General features: G+C 39.4%; 1 pseudogene; it reads left to right on the top strand.

The window, feature by feature from the left end:
• Window positions 1-19738, top strand: part of LOC140727632 (NXPE family member 3-like) — a 41366-nt pseudogene extending 21628 nt beyond the window's left edge.
• The last annotated feature ends 555 nt before the right edge of the window (window positions 19739-20293 follow it).

The raw sequence follows: 20293 nt of genomic DNA, 5'->3' as shown, positions 1-20293 counted from the left end.
CTGATTATTGTCGTCTTCAATTGTATGTAATGTTGTTCATAGAGGGAGTGAGCATGATTATACTGCATTTGTGAATTGCATACAGTAAATAGTAAGTGCAAACAGTAACAGAGAACACAAGGGAACAACCTTAGAAAATGATTAAGTGAAATTGCAGGAACAAAATTGATAAAACATCATGCAGGTAATTGTACATTAGAAATAAGTATTGAAAGAGGTTAAAGTTACGGAATGTGGTACAATTATAGAAATCCACAGGAAAAGCCAGACCCTTGCTTATACAGTGGATTTAGTTATATAGTTAATTCGCTGAAGTTTCTACTGCAGTTGTACAAGACCTTGGTGAGACCGCACCTAGAATATTGTGTGCAGTTTTGGTCCCCTAATCTGAGGAAAGACATTCTTGCCATAGAGGGAGTACAGAGAAGGTTCACCAGATTGACTCCTGGGATGGCAGGACTTTCATATGAAGAAAGACTTGATCGACCAGGCTTATATTCACTGGAATTTAGAAGATTGAGGGGGGATCTTATTGAAACGTATAAAATTCTAAAGGGATTGGACAGGCTAGATGCAGGAAGATTGTTTCTGATGTTGGGGAAGTCCAGAATGAGAGGTCACAGTTTAAGGATAAAGGGGAAGCCTTTTAGGACCGAGATGAGGAAAAACTTCTTCACACAGAGAGAGGTGAATCTGTGGAATTCTCTAACACGGGAAACAGTTGAGGCCGGTTCATTGGCTATATTTAAGAGGAAGTTAGATATGGTCCTTGTGGCTAAAGGGATCAGGGGGTATGGAGAGAAAGCAGGTACAGGGTTCTGAGTTGGATGATCAGCCATGATCAAACTGAATGGTGGTGCAGACTCGAAGGGCCGAATGGCCTACTCCTGCACCTATTTTCTATGTTTTCTATGTTTCTATGTTTCATGGAAATATTTGAAAAGTTATAACTGAGTAGCAATTATACATTTAAAAAATATATAGAACAAGTTAGAAAGCTACCAACACTATTACATAATGAAACTGTATACTGTATCAGTTCCAAACAATTATTGACAGAGGAATTCTTCCAGTGTATGCTGCTGTGTTCTTTTGATTGACTGTAAATGAACAAAATCAGCACAGATACCTAGTGTGGATAGTGGATTGCCTTTCTGCATCTTGGCAAGGATCTTAATTTTTTTTTAAAAAGCAGAAGTATCAAAAATCACTGCTTTTAGAATTGGTATACATCAGCACAAATGCATAACATAACACAAGCATTCGCAACTGATGCTATTTAAAAACTGTTCACACTAAGCATGGTGTAACAGTGAACAAGTGCACACAACTGACACTAGTTGGAACCTGTTCAGCAACAATTTCCTGTCCCAGTTAAGTGGCAAAGTGTCCCAAATAAACAAAGGGAATCCCAGCTATCTTCTTGGTTAATTTTTGTTCTTTAAGAGCTGTCCCAAATAAGGGGCTGCCCCATTTAACTGTCGGCCCATTAACTGGACTTAGAATCTAAAAGTGGCAGGTCACATTGAGAAAAATGGTCAATGGACAAAGATAATCCTAGGCATAAAAATAAAAGAAGTTCAACTAATATTTTCATAAATTATGATTTTGGCCTCAACTGAAGAACCAAGTCCGGAGACTTCCGGTAGCTGTAATGGAGTAGGATGCACTAGCTACGTGCTCCGAAATTATTTGCTTACTTTGCTGTTTAAACCTATCTCGGTGAGAGCACCATGAGTAGAAAGCAGTCAGAAAAAGAGACTACTTTAGAGACTTTGACTGAAATGATTCAACAAATGTCAGAGAAACTCGAAAAATTGGATAAACTGGATGACTTGGAATCCAAGTTTGATTTGGAATCCAAGAATTCCTTCGACCTGGTTAAATCTGAACTGAAATCGCTTAATTGGAAAATTGGAAGTATACAGCAGACTGTGAATGACCACGAAATTCGTATTAAGCTACAGGAAGAATCTCTGCCAGTGTTGCAGAAGGATATCGAAGGTTTCAAGAGAATTTCTAAGGAACAACTTAAAAAATACGATGCGTTACTGAAGAAACTTACAGACTTGGAGACCAGGACCCGAAGGTGCAATATCAGAATTCTTGGATTTCCTGAAAAACTGGAGGATAATCAACCTATCGATTTTTGTACTCAAATGCTGAAAGATTTATTCCCTGATATATTATCGGAACTACCAAAATTTGAGCGCGTTCACCGAGATACCCCCCCCCCCCAATTGAGACCCTGCCAAACCTCGCTCTATTATCATTCGCTTATATGACTATCAGATTAAAGAACAGATCCTTCGTGAATCAAGGAAGAAACGTATATTACAATTTCGTGATCAACAGTTTCAGATCGTTCAAGATTATCCACCGGAAGTTCTAGGAGCTGGACAGGCTTTTAAAGAGGTCATGTCTGATCTTTTTAAGCTTGGCTGTCGCCTTTCTCTCAGAGATCCATGTAAATTCAAGGTTACTACTTCTGATAATAAGGTCTCTTGGTTTACGAAGCCAAGAAACTTTTACAAAGTCTCCATCCTTAAATTCAACTTTGAGTTGTTTTATGTTAAATGTTTTAATTTCAGGTGTTCAATCAAGTATTTGGCGTTTTGTTGATAACAAGGTTTCTTGGTTTTACGAAGTCTTAATCATTTGTTTGACTAAGTAACTGGCGCCTTGTTATCTTTCAAACTATGCAAAATATGCAGGCAGACAGCATCCATTTTCTCTTTAGCTGCTTTTCGCAGCTCTTTTTAAACAATACGTTCTCTCAGTGTTATGTTGGAAGCTATCTAAACCGCTTCCCTTTTTAATTATCTTCTATTTGTTTCTTTGCTTTTTTTTGCACCCGCGAGTATATGTTGTTTTACTTATTGATTTTCCATATTTGATTTTCTTTATCTGTCTTTGCTTTTTTACCGAGACTAATACTTATATTTCCCCATGGTTTTTTTTAAATCGTAATTAGCAAACTTATTTACTTTGATTTTTTTTTTGTATATATATATTTACAATCGTTTATTCAGCGCAGCTATACATATATATTTTCTGGAGCCACCGGAGTTTTGGGTTGGGAACGTTAGAACTATTCTTCAACCTCTCTTGGCTGATTTCTCTCTTTGTGGGGGAGGGAGGGGGGGAAATGGGTTCTTCTATAAAGCTGATTGGATGTTTTTACTGTTTTACTTATTCACTATCTACATGTCTGTGATTACCTTTTATACATTACTAAAGGATTCTTGATGGATTTTTTATTAATATACTCAGTTTTAATGTGAAACGTCTAAATAACTCTGTTAAACGAAATAAGATTTTTTCTTATATCCGGAAACTTAAAACTCATATAATCTTTCTCCAAGAAAACTATATTCGTAAAGATGATATTTCACGTTCTTTCAAAGGATGGAAGTGTATACATTTTCACTCACCCTCTCAATCTAGATCAAGAGGCGTCTCTATCCTGTTTGATCAGAATTTATCCTTTATTCAACATAATGTAATTTCTGATACAAATGGGCACTTTGTTATTGTTTCGGGTAGTCTTGGGAATAAACTAATCGTATTTGCGAATGTATACGCTCCAAATACAAATGACTCCTTGTTCTTTGAACGTCTTTTCTCTTTTCTGCCTGATTTGAATCGGTATTCCTTAGTGATGGGTGGAGATTTTAATTTTGATTAAAATTGACCCTATATTAGACCGCTCTTCAAGTAAAACCTGTCACTAATAAATCAGTCTTACTTTTTAAATCTTTTTTATCTCAATGTGGTATTCTTGATGTGTGGCGTTTTTTACACCCCCAAGAAAAGGAATATTCATATTTCTCTCAGGTTCATCATATGTATTCTTGGATTGATTATTTTTTTATAGATAGAAACTTGCTTCCACTGGTACGATCCTGTGATTATAATGTTACGTATTCAGGCAACAATAAATATATATGAGTTAGGCAAGGGTTTTTATAACAAATAACACGTTTATTAAACACTGAAAACAAACCCCCCCAAAAGTAAACAAACATTAGCTTAACCAGAGTTCAGCTGCTGTGCGGCAGATTCACAGTTCTTAATAGTGTTGCAGTTCAAACAGTTCTTAAAGCGGTATTGAAAAAAAACAGTTCTTTAAAGCGGTATGCCGAAAGTTCAAAAGCTCACAGTCCATTTAAAAGGAGAGACTTTTTAAAGCGATTTAAATTCTCTTCCACGTCGTTGTCCTTCGATTCCCGGCGTTGAACTTTCCCACGAAGAATTTTATGAAATATAACGGCTTAAAGGCACTGACCTTCCTTCCACACTATTCTCAATCTCCCGCTATTCCAGCGGAGATTAACACGAGAACAGCCAACGAAATCCTTCCGAATGAGGATCACACAAGGTCGAACTTTCCACCGTCGAAAATCGATTCTCCTCGATCTTTATCTTCCAAATTCTTATCTTCACTCTCCACCAGCAAAGAAACCGCTGGCAATGACCTTTCAAACTTTAGGCATTATATAAAACTTCATTTTTCAACTAAACTGCATCATCACATTAAATCACGCAGTGACATAAAGTCATCTTGGCAAATCCCGCCACGAACTGCCCCACCTGACAGGGTGGGTCTTCCTTTTATACCCGGTAAAAAAAACCTGTCACATGACCTCTACTGGCAGGAAAATGACATCACTCCACCATCACAAGACCATTACCTCAAGTCCGGTATAACTTCAACCCCAGTCACGTGACAAGGGTACCACTGTCACGTGTCACGGGTACGTAACAATAAGGAGATTGCTTTGTCTGATCATGCACCTGTGCTTCTGGCTTTAAGATTACCTGCTTACTCTGTACCAAATAGAAGTTGGCATTTTAACTTATCATTGTTATCTGATAAAAATTTTCTAAAGTTTTTGGAAAACCATATTACTTTTTTCTTTAAAGAAAATTTTAAAGGAGATACTGCTGGTAATATAGTCTGGGATACTTTTAAAGCATATATTTGTGGAGAAATTATCTCTTACTCTACCTATATAAAGAAAAAAGCTGACAAAGAAAGGTCTGACCTAGCAGCAATATTAAAAGATCTTGATCGAAACTATGCCCTATCTCTAGATCCAAGTATATATAATAAGCGTATTGAAATCCAATCCAAGTTCTGCTGACTTACCCAATTGAACGACAGCTGTTGAGAGATAAAACTCAATTTTACATTCACGGGGATAGAACTGGTAGTTTATTAGCCAATCGCTTAAAATCTTTTACAGTTAATTGTCAAATCACAGAAATTTTTAAAGATAATGGAACTAAGACATCTGACCATTCTAAAATTAACAACGTATTTAAAGACTTTTACCTTAAGTTGTATCAGTCTGACTCTTCTTCAGATGATACCTATATGAATGCTTTTTTCAGTAATATCAACATTCCTACATTGTCTGCTGATAGTCTAACATAGTTAGATCAGCCTGTTTCCAATGAAGAAGTGGCTGAGGCTATACGTGCTTTACATTCTGGTAAGACCCCAGGACCTGAAGGCTTTCCTGGGGAGTTTTATGAAACTTTCACTATGTTATTTACACCTTATTTATCCTCTGTTTTATCAGAGTCCTTTAAATCAAGTAAACTCCCTCCTCTCACATGGTGGATTGGATAGTGGACTACTTGACAGATAGACCTCAGTATGTGCGGTTGGGAGACTGTAGGTCTGACACGGTGGTCAGCAGCACAGGGGCGCCGCAGGGAACCGTACTCTCTCCGGTCCTGTTCACCCTGTACACATCAGACTTCCAATATAACTCAGAGTTCTGCCATGTGCAGAAGTTCGCTGATGACACGGCCATAGTGGGGTGTGTCAGGAATGGACAGGAGGAGGAGTATAGGAAACTGATACAGGACTTTGTGATATGGTGCAACTCAAACTACCTGCGTCTCAATATCACCAAGACCAAGGAGATGGTGGTGGACTTTAGGAGATCTAGGCCTCATATGGAGCCAGTGATCATTAATGGAGAATGTGTGGAGCAGGTTAAGACCTACAAGTATCTGGGAGTACAGTTAGACGAGAAGCTAGACTGGACTGCCAACACAGATGCCTTGTGCAGGAAGGCACAGAGTCGACTGTACTTCCTAAGAAGGTTGGCGTCATTCAATGTCTGTAGTGAGATGCTGAAGATGTTCTATAGGTCAGTTGTGGAGAGTGCCCTCTTCTTTGTGGTGGCGTGTTGGGGAGGAAGCATTAAGAAGAGGGACGCCTCACGTCTTAATAAGCTGGTAAGGAAGGCGGGCTCTGTCGTGGGCAAAGTACTGGAGAGTTTAACATTGGTAGCTGAGCGAAGGGCGCTGAGTAGGCTATAGTCAATTATGGATAACTCTGAACATCCTCTACATAGCACCATCCAGAGACAGAGAAGCAGTTTCAGCGACAGGTTACTATTGATGCAATGCTCCTCAGACAGGATGAAGAGGTCAATACTCCCCAATGCCATTAGGCTTTACAATTCTACCGCCAGGACTTAAGAACTTTTTTAAAAGCTATTATTAATGCTTTTTGAGATAGTGATTTAGATGCATATCATATTTTTACTGAGTTAAGTATTGTATGTAATTAGTTTTGCTACAAGTGTATGGGACATTGGAAAAAAGTTGAATTTCCCCATGGGAATGAATAAAGTATCTATCTATCTATCTATCTTTTTATGAAGCTTTTATTTCTCTTATTCTTAAAAAAAAATAAAAATCCAGCTGAATGTTCTTCATATAGACCGATTTCTTTATTAAATGTTGATGCAAAAATTTTAGCCAAAATCTTTGCTCGAAGACTTGAAAATATTCTACCATCTATTATATCACATGACCAGACAGGATTTATTAAAAATCGTTACTCACATTTTAATATACGTCGGTTATTGAATGTGATATATTCACCATCCAAAAAAATATCAGAGTGTATATTATCCTTAAATGCAGAAAAAGCCTTTGATAGAATTGAGTGGAATTATCTTTTTAAGACCTTAGAAAAGTTTAATTTTGGGCCTAATTTTATTTGTTGGGTTAAATTAATCTACTTGTGTCCTACCGCTCAGGTTTTTACTAACTCCCAAATTTCTAAGCCCTTTAAATTACAGCAGGGAAGAAGACAAGGATGTCCTCTTAGTCCTTTACTTTTTGCTTTAGCTATAGAACCCTTAGCAATAGCACTTCGAGAAGCTAAGGACATTTCTGGTATACTAAGGGAAGGTATGTCTCATAAAATTTCATTATACGCTGATGATATTTTACTTTTTATCTCTAACACTGAAACTTCTTTACCTTTGGTTCTTTCTTTAATCTCCCAGTTTAGTTCTTTTTCAGGATATAAGCTGAATCTACGTAAAAGTGAGCTATTTCCTTTAAATGACCTAATGTCATCAAATGCCAAATTTCCGTTCAAAGTTGTTACAAGTCAATTTACATATTTAGGTGTAACAATTACTAAAAACTTCAAGAATTTATTCAAAGAAAACTTAAACCCCTTATTGAATTATGTGAAAAAGACGCTTTCTAAATGGTCCCCTCTTTCTTTATCCCTAATTGGCCGAATTAATTCAATTAAAATGAAGATTCTTCCAAAATTTTTATATCTTTTTCAGGCCTTCCCTATTTTTATTCCTAAGGCGTACTTTGATTCTTTAGATTCAATTTTAACCTCTTATATTTGGAATAATTAACAAGCTCATTTAAGTAAAGTTTACTTACAAAGAAATAAAGAGACGGGTGGACTAGCCCTACCCAATTTTAGGTTTTACTATTGGGCTGCCAATATAAGGAATATTACTTTCTGATCCTATTATATTTATCGTAAAGATTGCCCATCATGGGTCTCCTTAGAAGTTAATTCTGTAAAAAATTCCTCTATTGTCTCTCTTCTTGGATCATACTCTTCTTTTTCAGTAAATAAAACAACAGATAACATAATTGTTAAGCAAACTTTAAGGATCTGGTCTCAATTTAGAAAATCTTTTGGTTTAGCGAATTTTTCATTATCATCTCCCATTCTCGTTAATTATTTTTTTATCCCTTCCATGACTGATAAAGTCTTTAAAGATTGGGATGAATTAGGTATTAAGTGTTTTGGGGACCTGTTTATCTCAGGATCTCTTGCTTCTTTCGACCAATTGTCAAATAAATTTGCACTCCCAAAATCACATTTTTACAGATACCTTCAAATTAGAGATTTTCTATGTTTCCAATTAGCTACTTTTCCTAAAGGTCCTGATAAAAATTTACTGGACGATCTTTTAAATTTAAAACCTTTTGTTAATGTTTCTATTACCGGTATCTATAACTTGTTGATTGATTCTAGACAAGACTTTTTAGATAAAATTAAAAAAGCTTGGGAGGATGACCTAAATTGTCAGATTTCTGATGATAGATGGAATAAAATTCTTAAACAGGTTAATAAATACATCTTTCTGTGCTCGTCCTTCTCTCCTACAATTTAAAGTGGTTCATAGAGCTTACATTTCTAAACAGAAGCTCTCCAGTTTTTACCTGAATGTTTCTCCACTTTGTAATAAATGCAATGCTGCTGATGCCTCTTTAATTCATATGTTTTGGTTTTGCCCTACAATTGAAAAGTTTTGGTGGAAAGTATTTCATACCTTCTCTCAACATTTAGGGTCCAATTTGACCCAAATCCCCTTACTGTCTTGTTTGGTATTGTTGCAAATGAAGATATAACTTTAAATACTTCTAACCTACAGGTTTTAGTTTTTACCTCTCTTTTAGCAAGAAGAGCAATCTTGCTTAAATGGAAGGAGTCTACTCCTCCTACACATCTTCAATGGCTATGTGATATTATGTCGTATATATATTTAAATTTAGAAAAGATCCGCTGCTAAGTCTTAAATTTGAAACAATCTTTTTATGATATTTGGGGACCTTTCCCAAATTACTTTTCCAATTTATAAAGTTTAACAGTGCACAGACTTTTATGTATATTTTTATCTTCTATTCTTAACTGAATATGTTTTTTTTCTAATTATCCATTGTCATCCATCAGCTTTTTTCTTTGGTAGTTGGTAGGGGGTTGACTTTTTTTTATATATAAAAAAATTTCTTTTATGATATATGACCTATCTTTAAATTTTTGATTACAGTGTGATATACCTTTATGTGTTATGTTATAACATTCTGATCAATTTTATTACAATATATGAATGTACACAAGCTATATTGAGATATATCTATGTGTTGCACTCCGTAAATCTTTTTTTTCTTCTGAATAAAAATATTGTAAAAAGAAAAAGAATTGAAGAACCGAGTCCAATTCTGGGCTCAAGGGTTTGCTGCTTCAAAGCCATGTGAGCCTCATTAGGTACCCAGAGAGACAGTGACAGGAGAGAGTGCAGCTAGGAATTAGTAGAGATGATAGAAAAATAAGCATTTTACAGATTAAATGAGAAGAAAAGTTTGCCTTTGTTAAGGAATTGGCAATGGAATGTGAAGGCTCAAAACAACTGGCAAAAAGGCCACAAATACATTGAGAAAAATATTGACTTGCAGAATGGCTTTAATGCACTGCCTAAATGAGTAATGGTACAAAAATGTCAAAAGGAATTTGGATATACAGTATCATTAAAGTGAGAATATTGCTGGGCTGGTGGCTAAAGCATAGATAGGGAATTTACTGAATAAGTCTTTCAATGAGCCCGTATAGATATAGCTCGTTTTGATAATAGTAGTAGTGAGGTTGGGGATGGCATTAAACAGGAAATTAGAAATGTGTGCAATAAAGGAACAGCAGTTATAATGGGTGACTTCAATCTACACATAGATTGGATGAACCAAATTGGTAAGGGTGCTGAGGAAGAGGATTTCTTGGAATGTATGCAGGATGGTTTTCTGAACCAACATGTCGAGGAACCAACTAGACAGCAGGCCATTCTAAATTGGCTATTGAGCAATGAGGAAGGGTTAGTTAGCAATCTTGTCCTGTGAGGCCCCTTGGGTAAGAGTGACCATAATATGGTGGAATTCTTCATTAAGATGGAGAGTGACATAGTTTATTCAGAAACAAAGGTTCTGAACTTAAAGAAGGGTTACTTTGAAGGTATGAGACGTGTATTAGCTAAGATAGACTGGCAAATGATACTTAAAGGGTTGACAGTGGATATGCAATGGCAAGCATTTAAAGATCACATGGATGAACTACAACAAGTGTTCATCCCAGTTTGGCAAAAGAATAAACCAGGGAAGGTAGTGCACCCGTGGCTGACAAGCGAAATTAGGGATAGTATCAATGCCAAGGGAAAAACATACAAATTAGCCAGAAAAAGCTGCACACCTGAGGACTGGGAGAAATTCAGAGTCCAGCAGAGGAGGACAAAGGGCTTAATTAGGAAAGGGAAAAAAGATTATGAGAGAAAGCTGGCAGGGAACATAAAAACTGACTGTAAAAGCTTTTATAGATATGTGAAAAGAAAAAGATTGGTTAAGACAAATGTAGGTCCTTTACAGTCAGAAACAGGTGAATTGATCATGGGGAACAAGGACATGGCAGACCAATTGAATAACTACTTTGGTTCTGTCTTCACTAAGGAGGACATAAATAATCTTCCAGAAATAGTAGGGAATTGAGGGTCTAGTGAGATGGAGGAACTGAGGGAAATACATGTTAGTAGAGAAGTGGTATTAGGTAAATTGAAGGGATTAAAGGCAGATAAATCCCTAGGGCCAGATGGTCTGCATCCCAGAGTGCTTAAGGAAGTAACCCAAGAAATAGTGGATGCATTAGTGATAATTTTTCAAAACTCTTTAGATTCTGGATTAGTTCCTGAGGATTGGAGGGTGGCTAATGTAACCCCACTTTTTAAAAAAGGAGGGAGAGAGAAACCGGGGAATTATTAGCCTGACATCGGTGGTGGGGAAAATGCTAGAGTTGGTTATCAAAGAAGAGATAACAGCACATTTGAAAAGAGGTGAAATCATTGGACAATGTCAGCATGGATTTGTGAAAGGAAAATCACGTCTGACGAATCTTACAGAATTTTTTGAGGATGTAACTAGTAGAGTGGATAGGGGAGAACCAGTGGATGTGGTATATTTGGATTTTCAAAAGGCTTTTGACAAGGTCCCACACAGGAGATTAGTGTGCAAACTTAAAGCACATGGTATTGGGGGAATGGTATTCATGTGGATACAGAATTGGTTGGCAAACAGGAAGCAAAGAGTGGGAATAAATGGGACCTTTTCAGATTGGCAGGCGGTGACTAGTGGGGTGCCGCAAGGCTCAGAGCTGGGACCTCAGTTGTTTACAAAATATATTAATGATTTAGACGAGGGAATTAAATGCAGCATCTCCAAGTTTGTGGATTACACGAAGCTGGGCGGCAGTGTTAGCTGTGAGGAGGATGCTAAGAGGATGCAGGGTGACTTGGATAGGTTAGGTGAGTGGACAAATTCATGGCAGATGCAATTTAATGTGGATAAATGTGAGGTTATCCACTTTGGTTGCAAGAACAGGAAAACAGATTGTTATCTGAATGGTGGCCGATTAGGAAAAGGGGAGGTGCAACAAGACCTGGGTGTCATTGTACACCAGTCATTGAAAGTGGGCATGCAGGTACAGCAGGCAGTGAAAAAGGCAAATGGTATGTTGGCATTCATAGCAAGAGCATTCAAGTACAGGAGCAGGGAGGTTCTACTGCAGTTGTACAAGGCCTTGGTGAGACCACAGCTGGAGTATTGTCTGCAGTTTTGGTCCCCTAATCTGAGGAAAGACATTCTTGCCATAGAGGGAGTACAAAGAAGGTTCACCAGATTGATTCCTGGGATGGCAGGACTTTCACATGAAGAAACAGTGGATCAACTAGGCTTATACTAGCTGGAATTTAGAAGATTGAGTGGGGATCTTATTGAGATGTACAAAACTGTAAAGGGATTGGACAGGCTAGATGCAGGAAGATTGTTTCCAATGTTGGGGGAGTCCAGAACGAGGGGTCACAGTTTAAGGATAAAGGGGAAGCCATTTTGGACCGAGATGAGGAAAAACTTCTTCACACAGAGAGTGGTGAATCTGTGGAATTCTCTGCCACAGGAAACAGTTGAGGCCAGTTCATTGGCTATATTTAAGAGGGAGTTAGATATGGCCTTTGTGGCTAAAGGGATCGGGGGTATGGAGAGAAAGCAGGTACAGGGTTCTGAGTTGGATGATCAGACATGATCATACTGAATGGTGGTGCAGGCTCAAAGGGCCGAACAGCCTACTCCTGCTCCTATTTTCTATGTTTCTATGATAACAAGAACCCACACCTGTGGCATTCTAGTGTGAAGACATTTTGTAACTGCACTGGGTTCATGGTGAAAACTCGCTTGCCTAAAGATTGGAACTCACCATCTTTTGGTGTGCTGAATTTGTGCCATCTACAACACTGACATTTACCTGGATCTCCTGATAAGTTCATGAAATTAGACAATTGCTGTTAAAAGCAACACGATGTGAACCATGAGACCTGTGTTGTTCGTTATGGGGGATGTACAAGAAACCCTCAGTGACCTTGTTAGTGTCACTGCAGCTCAAAGTAAGAGAATAGTCGAACATGTTTTTGAGCTATATCTAGTAAGCATTCTCTTTATGTATTGATGCAATGACTTATTCTTTAAAATATTTCCATTTACAGTAAAGTCAATCTCAAGGAGCCTTTACTTCCCAGTAGCAGAGATTATGTAACTGTAAAACCTTCACCTCAGGCACGTAAGATTATTTTTATTCATTACTATTAAGTTAATAGTTTGGTAAGAACTACAAGTCCTCAGCCATTCCAAACAAAATATAAATATCCATGTAGTTATTTCCTGAATTCTATTAGCATTTTATGTTCAGCTTGATTAAAACATTTAAAAATTATCCAGCCAAATATATTCATGAATTCACATAGGATTTAAAATTTCCATTCTATACAATCCATTCAGTGACATGAATTATATTAAAGACATGGTTATTAGGGTGTATTTTAAGAATTTTAATTAGTATTATTATTTATGATAGATTGGTTTGATTTCTCATTGGAATTCAGGATGTAACATTATGCTCTGTGTATTTAGAGCCAGATTTCCCCAACCTTTGTTGCAGCTACAAAGAGGGTGAGAGATGGATGGATGTAGACCATCTCTGTGCTCTACAGCAAGCTTGAAGGTCACTTCTAGTGACTTGACCTGATCACTTTGACAAAATCAAGCATTCTGCAAATCCAAATATTGGATTCAAGAGAAAGGAAATATCAGTTTGGAGGCTACCCAGACAGAATATGAGGAAATGCTCCTGCACCCTGTGTTGGGTTCCTCATGGCAGTCATGTCAGAATGGGAACGGGAGTCCAAACTGAAGTGGATAGCTGCCTTTTGTGGTGGACAGAGCAAAGAGATGTAATGGTCCCCCAATTTATGTCGGGTCTCACCGACATAGAGGAGGCTGCACCAGGAGCACCTGTTACCATAGATAATCCCTGACATTAGAAACATAGAAAACCTACAGCACAATACAGGCCCTTCAGCCCACAAAGTTGTGCCAAACATGTCCCTACTTCAGAAATTACTAGGCTTACCTACAGCCCTCTATTTTACTAAGCTCCATGTATCTATCTAAAAGCCTCTTAAAAGACCTTATCATATCTGCCTCCACCACCATTGCCTGCAGCGCATTCCATGCACTCACCACTCTCTGAGTAAAAAACTTACCCCTGACATTCCCTCTGTACCTACTCTGCAGCACCTTAAACCTGTGTCCTCTAGTGGCAACCATTTCAGTCCTGGGAAAAAGCCTCTGACTATCCATACGTTCAATGCCTCTCATCATCTTGTACAACTCTATCAGGTCACCTCTCATCCTCCGTCGCTCCAAAGAGAAAAGGCTGAGTTCACCCAAACTATTCTCATAAGGCATGCTCCACAATCCAGGCAACATCCTTGTAAATCTCCTCTGCACCCTTTCTATGGCATCCACATCCTTCCTGTAGTGAGGCAACCAGAACTGAACACAGTACTCTAAGAGGGGTCTGACTAGGGTCCTATATAGCTGCAACATTACCTCTCAGCTCCTAAACTCAGTCCCATGATTGATGAAGGCCAATGCACCATATGCCTTCTTAACCACAGATTCAACCTGTGCACCTGCTTTGAGCGTTCTATGGACTTGGACCCCAAGATCCCTCTGATCCTCCACACTGCCAAGAGTCTTACCATTAATACTATATTCTGCCATCATATTTGGCCTACCAAAATGAACCACTTCACACTTATCTGGGTTGAACTCCATCTGCTACTTCTCAGCCCAGTTTTGCATCCTATCATTGTCCAGCTGTAACCTCTGACAGCCCTCCACACTATCCACAACACCACCAACTTTTGTGTCATCAGCAAACTTGCTAACCCATCCCTCCACTTCCTCATCCAGGTCATTTATAAAAATCACAAAGAGTAAGGGTCTCAGAACAGATCCCTGAGGCACTCCACTGGTGACTGACCTCCATGCAGAATATGACCCATCTACAACCACTCTTTGCCTTCTGTGGGCAAGCCAGTTCTGGATCCACAAATTAATGTCCCCTTAGATCCCATGCCTCCTTACTTTCTCAATAAGCCTTGCATGGGGTACCTTATCAAATGCCTTGCTGAAATCCATATACACAACATCTACTGCTCTTCCTTAATCAATATGCTTAGTCACATCCTCAAAAAATTCAATCAGGCTTGTAAGGCATGACCTGCCCTTGACAAAGCTATGATGACTACTCCTCATCATATTATACCTCTCCAAATGGTCATAAATCCTGTCTCTCAGAATGTTCTCCATCAACTGACCAACCACTGAGATAAGACTCACTGGTCTATAATTTCCTGGGTTATCTCTACTCCCTTTCTTGAATAAAGGAACAACATCCACAAACCTCCAATCCTCTGGAACCTCTCCCGTCCCCATTGATGATGCAAAGATCATCACCTGAGGCTCGGAAATCTCCTCCCTCGCCTCCCACAGTAGGCCTGGGGTACATTTTGTCCAGTCCCGGCGACTTATCCAACTTGCTGCTTTCCAAAAGCTCCAGCACGTCCTCTTTCTTAATACCTATGTGCTCAAACTTTTCAGTCTGCTGCAAGTCATCACTACAATCACTAAGATCCTTTTCCATAGTGAATCTTAAAGTAAAGTATTCATTATGTACCTCTGCTGTTCACTCCAGTTCCATACACACTTTCCCACTGTCACAATTGATAGGTCCTATTCTCTCACATCTTATCTTCTTGCTCTTCACATACTAGTAGAATGCCTTGGGGGACATTATTGAAGGGTGAAGTGTCATCTCACCTGGATGGATTCTTTAGAGCCTTGGTGGTGAGGGAAAAGGTACGGGGCAGGTTTGACATTTGTCATGTAAGCACCAGAAGAGGGACGTGTGGGGAGGGGTTGAGTGAACAAGGAACTCATACAAAGGACAATCACTGCAGAAAGTGGGCGGGGATGGAGGGAGAGTTGTGCATGATGGAGGATCTGTTGGAGATGTCAGAAGTTACAGAGAATGGTGTTCTGGATACAGAGTCTTATGGGGTGTTAGGCAGGGACAAGGGGATCCCTATCTCTGTTATGACTAGCCGGAAGAGGTAAGAGCAGATGTGTGGAAATGGGAGAATGTGTGAATGTAGCATTGATAGTGGTGGAAGGGAAGACCATTTTCTGAAAAAAAGGCAAATCTTGATGTCCTAGAATGGAAAGCCTCATCTGAGAGCAGATGTGGAGGAGTCAGAGGAACTGGGAGAGAAGAACAGTATTTTTACAAGTAATAGGGTGGAAAGAGGTACAGTCAAGATAAATGTGAGTGTCAGTGGTTTGTATAATAGATAATTTGTCTCCAGAAATGGAAACTGAGAGATCAAAAAAGAGGGAAGAGGATTCAGAGATGGACATGTAAGGACAGCGTGGACGTTGGAGGCAAATTTGATGAAATTGATGAGATCAGCACCATTGCAGTCATCAATGTAGTGCAGATTGAGTTAGGGAACATTGCTGGTGTAGACTTGGAACATGGACTGGTCCAGGTAGCTGACAAAAAGGCAGGCATAGCTGGCTTAGAGAAAGTGAGAGGAGCCAAAAGAGAGATTGGTGAGGGTAAGTGCCAGTTCCTCCAAATGGAGGAGCGCGGTGGTGGAGGGAAACTGATTAGGTCTGTTTTTCAGAAGGAAGCAGTGAGCTTAGGGGCCTTCCTAATAGGGAATGGAAGTGAATGGGGACTGGACAGCTTTTGTGAAAATAATATGGTCAGCGACATGGAACTGATCAAGATCATGTGAAGTGTCACAGATGTAGGTGGGAGGGACTGAACCAAGGGAAACAAAATGGAATCAATGTATGTGGACACAAGTTCAATGGGGTTGGAGTAGACAAAGTCAAAGCGCTTATCAGGGCAGTTAGGTTTATGAATCTTGAATAGGAGGTAGACATGGGCAATGTGGGATATGGGAGCTATGATGGCAGTAGATGGGAGATCTCCAGTGGTGAGGGGAGAGTGAAGGGCAGTACATTCAGAGGGGATGAGGTTTGAGTAAGTGAATGGAGTTGTAAAGTCAAGACGGATGATGTCACGTACACAGTTAGAGATGGAAATCAAGTGTGCCTAAGGCCAAAGTGAAATGCCTAAGAGGAGGAAGTGGGTTGAAGAAGGAGAAAGGGGTGGGGAATCCTTGCCCAAGAAGTCGGCCCAGAGATGTAAGTGATGGAAGAAGAGCTTGGTGTCATCACCAGGTCTTCACCAACATCTCAAGTGAAAGGTGGGTGAGCAATAAATACTACCTGCACAGAGAATCCCACCACCAGTAAATGAATAAAACCAAACTTCGTGGTAATTGCTAAATAAACTTCTTGGAAGATGTCGCTGCCATTGAAACTGTGACTAACCAATTATGGTTGCATTACTAGTCCAATGTATATTACACCACAATGTCTGTACTTCTGTTCACTTTATTCTTAGCTGCAGTTCCTCGTGAATGTGTCCGGGGAAAACCAATGATATCACCATCTGGCTTTTATTACAAGAACCAGTGGATGTCATCAAGCTGCAAAATCCGTCGTTTTGACACTGCTGTAAACACTATTGACTGTCTCCGAGGGAAGAAGATGTATCTGATTGGAGATTCCACAATGCACCAATGGTTTATGTACTTGACTCGATTTCTTCCAGGTTAATCTGTCTATCTTATTTTGGTGGATAGTAGATTGAATTCATATGTTATATTTGAGATTGGTCTCTGATATGGTAGATTATATAGGAAATGCTAGAGATACAGGCCATTCAGCCCATCAGTCCACTGTGGTGATAATACTCATACATGTGTCCTCTCACAAAAATCCATCAACAGAAACTTCTGCACCCTTCACCCTCATTTGTTTGTCCAGTCCCTCATTCAACGCATCTTCTACCTTTTTGAATCACTCCCCATTCTAATTTTTCACGACTCTGTTGGCAAAGAAGTTCCTTCTGAATTCCCTTTGAAATATCATGTGACGATCTGAGCAGAGTCTCAGAGAGGCAGCCCTTAAGGTCCCTTAAGAGGCACCCAGGGCATGACCTTTTCCTCACTGCTACCATCAAGAAGCGGGTACAGAAGCCTGAAGGCACACTCTCAGCTATTCAGGAACAGCTTCTTTCCCTCTGCCACCCAATTCCGAAATGGACATTGAACCCTTGAACACTACCTCGCTTTTTTAATATATGTTATTTCTGTTTTTTGTGATAAGTAGCTGAGAAGAGGTATAAGGCCAGAGTGGGGAAAAGAGCAAGGGGGAGGAGGAAGGATTTTTTTTTAACCAGGAGGAGATATCAATATTCATGCCATCAGGTTGGAGGCTACCCAGATGGAATGTAAGATGTTGCACCTCCATTCTGAGAATGGCTTCATCTTGGCAACGTGTCCAAATGGGAATGGGAATCGAATTAAAATGTTTGGCCATTGTAAGTTCCACTTTTGGCAGATGGAGTGGAGATGCTCGACAATGTGTCCCCAGTTTACGACTGATCTCACCAATGTAGAGGGGATCAAACTGGGAGCATTGCACACAACAGACAACCACAGTAGATTTGAAAGTGAAGTGTTGCCTCACCTGGAAGGACTGTTTGGGGTGCCAAATGAAGGAGAGGGAGGAGGTGAGTGGGCAGGTGTAGCACTTAGGCTGCTTACAGGGATAAGTGACAAGAGGGTGATTAGTGGGGAGAGATGAATGGACAAGGGGACCTTGGAGGGAGTGATCCCTGAGGAAAGTAGTGCGGAGGGGGTGGGGAAGACGTAATGATATATTTAGTAGTAGGATCCGTTTAGAGATGCCAAAAGCTGTGGAGGATGATGTGTTGAATCTGAAGCCTCATGGGGTGGTAGGTAAAGGCAAGAGGAATTCTATCACTGGTAAGGCAGTGGGAAGATGGAGGCAGTGCAGATGTTCAGAAAATGGAGGAGATATTGGTGAGGGCAGCATCAATAGTGGAGGAAGGGAAGCCTCGTTCTTTGAAGAAGGCGAACATCTCTGATGTCCTGGAGAGAAAAGGTGCATCCTGGGAACAGATGTGGTGGATGCAAAGGAATTAAGAAAAGGTCATAGCATTTCTTTTTTTTTACAAGAGATAGGGTGGGAAGAGGTATGGTGAAGACTGCTGTTGTATTTGGTAGGTTGATAAAAGATGTCACTTCATAGTTTGTCTCCAGAAATGGAGACAAAGAGATCGAGGAAGGGGAGGGAGCTGTCATTATTATATGTCTCTTACTACCAAAGGCAAGGAAACCAATGCCAGGTTAGTATCTCTTAGCTCCTTAATTACATTGACAAGGTGTTAAGTCATTTATTCGATCTGGTGCTGTAAGCCTGAAAATCAAGTGTGTTGTCCATTTACATGTGTATACATTTTACTAAATGATGGCCAAGCAAGTTACATTTATTTTATTCCTTTTAGGTCTGAAAGTATTTGACCTTGGCTCTTCTGGAAATGCTGGCCCTCTCCTTGCCGTAGACAAGGAGCACAACATCATGGTGGAATTTCGTGTCCATGGACCCCCAATCCAATTCTACAATATTTGGAGCCAGCTATTGCGGTACACTTCAAATAAAATAGATGAAGTTAGAGGAGGGAAAGATACTGTCATAGCAATTACCTTATGTGTCCATTTTGCCTCTTATCCAATAGAAGTGTACATTCGGAGGCTGCAGTACATCCGGAGGTCAATCCTACAGCTTTTGGGCAGGAGTCCAGATACATTAGTGGTAATAAAGACGGCTAATGTACGGGCCCTTACACCATCCTTCAGTCTACGCCAGAGTGATTGGTTTTCCTATCAGCTTGATTTAGTATTGAGGAGGATATTTACAGGCATGAATGTAGCATTTGTAGATGCGTGGGAAATGACCATAGCCCACTACCTGCCCCATAACATACACCCTCCACAAATTATTATAAAGAATGAAATGGATGTATTTCTTTCATATGTCTGCCCGTCTGAAAAAGGTTGATGGACATTTGAAGAATATATCAATGTTTGCTTTAAGATAAATCATCTTTGGATTTTCCACAGATAGGGAGTATGTACTGGATACAATCAAACTGTTTTGGTATGTGTAAATAATCCTATGTTCTTTTTTGTTCCAGTATTAGTGGGAATTCTGTATATAACTCAATACATTATGCAGGCATTGTTTCCATTGACTATCCACTTATCATCAAATAAAAATGGTTTGCTGTGCATTCCCAACGTTTTCTGTTTTAATTTCAGATTTCTGACTCAGCAATTATTTGGTTTTCACACGTTCTAATGAACTAGTTTGCTAGTGCTACTAGGGAGGATTCAGAGTAGACTGACAGAGTGGTGGAAAACAGAGTAGCAGGACAGAGGGATTGAAAGGAAGAGAGATGGCTAGACATGCAAGATCAGACAGGAACAAGGTTATAGACTCAATAGGACAGACTGATTGAAATGTTTGTGTTTTAATGCTAAGAGTATTATGACTGAGGGTGATGAACTTAGAGTTTAGATCAGTATATGGAACTATTTTGTTTTAGCCATTAAAGAAACTTAGTTGAGTGAGGGATAAGAATGGATATGTAAAGTTCCAGTGTTTTGATGTTTTATAAAAGAAGATAAAAGCAGATGGGTGAGGTGACAGTTGTGCAATTAATGAGGGACAATATCACAGCTGCACTCGTACCGGAGGGCTCATCCACTGAGTCTAAATGAACAGAATAAGAAAGATGCAATCACACTACTAGATTATATTACCTACCTTCGAATAGTCATCAGGA

This window comes from Hemitrygon akajei, chromosome 5 (genome assembly GCF_048418815.1).
Source record: "Hemitrygon akajei chromosome 5, sHemAka1.3, whole genome shotgun sequence".
NCBI lineage: Eukaryota > Metazoa > Chordata > Chondrichthyes > Myliobatiformes > Dasyatidae > Hemitrygon > Hemitrygon akajei.
This window is presented reverse-complemented; position numbering and strand designations above follow the sequence as displayed.